The sequence below is a fragment of the Physeter macrocephalus genome, chromosome 21 (assembly GCF_002837175.3).
Source record: "Physeter macrocephalus isolate SW-GA chromosome 21, ASM283717v5, whole genome shotgun sequence".
NCBI lineage: Eukaryota > Metazoa > Chordata > Mammalia > Artiodactyla > Physeteridae > Physeter > Physeter macrocephalus.
In genome coordinates this window covers 40,180,111-40,182,043 of record NC_041234.1, presented here as the reverse complement: position 1 = coordinate 40,182,043, position 1,933 = coordinate 40,180,111, and positions in this window count along the sequence as shown.

The window sequence follows — 1,933 nt, the reverse complement described above, 5'->3', positions numbered from 1 at the left end:
TGTGATTGGGCCACATTCAGGCATCTGTTTCCAACCCAGGAAAGAGGGGCAGAAAGTAGCAGCTGATTAGGGCTCACTTGCTCACTCAGGCTGGGGAGAGGAAGGGATACTGCAGTCACAACTGGGATGTGCAAGGAATGCTTGCAGTTGCAGAAGCCAGCAGGAAGTTGCAACTTTCTGAGGTGCACCAGGTGCTCTCCTGGGGAAGTTGGCCCCAGATCGTGTGGCGTGACCCTTGGCAGTGGTGGGCTGCACAGGCTCCTGGGAAGTTGTGCGCAGTGATCTGCATTTGCTCACTGGAGGAAGTGAGCCACTCCCTTGGTGGCAGCAGCAGCAGTGGTAGCCATCTGTGCCCACCTCTCATGTTCAAGATAGCAGCCATGTCTCGTGCCTATCCCCAGAGCTTGCGCAGGTAGCACCTTGTCACCTGTGAGCACACAGAGAAAGAAGCTTCTATGGCATGCCTGCCCCTTTCCTTGTGCATCCCTCAACAATGGTCCCTTGACACTCCAGCAGGCCCAGGCCTCTTCCCGGACTCTGTCAGCTATGGCATACCACCCCTCCACCCAGGCCTTCTTCACAGAGCCAACCCCAGTCCTCTCTCTGTGGTCTGACCTCTGAAGCCCGAGCCTCAGCACCCAGCCCCACCTGCTCCAGGGGGCAGACAAGCGACTCAGGCTGGGTAGTGTTGATTGACATCGTTCCAATCCTCTGTGTGGGATTCTCTCTGCTTTTCCCTCCACACCCCTGCTGCTGTGCTCTCCTATGAGTCTGCCCTGTCCCCACCAGTGAGAGGGTTTCTTACTGTGTGGATAATTTTCCTCCTTCACAGCTCTCTCCCAGAGGCACCCATTCTGTCTCAATTCCTTTTTCTCTCTTTTTTTTTCTTTTTCCTTTGCCCTTTCCAGTTATGTTGAGATTTCCTTGCCTTCTGGGAAGTCTGAGGTCTTCTGCCAGCGTTCAGTAGGTGTTCTGTAGGAGTTGTTCCACATGTAAATATATTTCTGATGTATCTGTGGGGAGAAGGTGATCTCCAGGTCTTACTCCTCCACCATCTTGAAAGTTCTCCTGGTGATTGCTGTTAGTTAGATGTATTGTCTAGTTATCATTATGTTGTATAACTGAAATTAATATAATGTTATATGACATTATATCTCAATAAAAAATTAAAAATAAATAAATAAATACACAAATTAAATGACAGAGATTGTTCAGGTGGGTCAAAAATCTAGTTCCAAGTATATACTTTGTACAATAAACTTACTTTAAATGTAAAGACACATATAGATTAAAAATAAATAAATAGCAATAAGTATATTATGCTAACACTAATCAGATGCTAGCAAAATTAGCAATATTAATTTTAGACAGAACCAACTTCAATGCAAGGAAATGTATCAAGGATAAAGAAGGACATGTCATAATAATATGGGATAAATTCTTCAAAAAGACATATCAATCCTTATTATGTATGCACCCTAAAGGAGAGCATCAAAATGCATGAGGCAATAATTGATAGAACTGTAAGGAGACCTAGATGAATCCACTATCATACTTAGAGAATTTAATAACATACTACACATCCATCAGGCATAATATCAGTAAGGGCATAATTGTACTCAATGACATCATCACTCAACTATATATAATGGACATCTATAGACTACTTCATCTAAAAATAACAGCATACACATTATTCTCAAGTTCACATGGAACATTTGCTAAAACAGATCACACTCTTGGCCATAAGACACACCTTAAGTGATATCAGAATCATTGTAGTATAAGATGTCCCTCATTTTTGTCCCTCCTCTCAACAACAAAAATTTGGTATCCATCCACAGATATATGTGCCTTTGAAGGATCTGTGGAATCCACCACCACATACCAAGTGATCCAGGAGGAACCTTACCCAGCCACATGTAGAGTAATG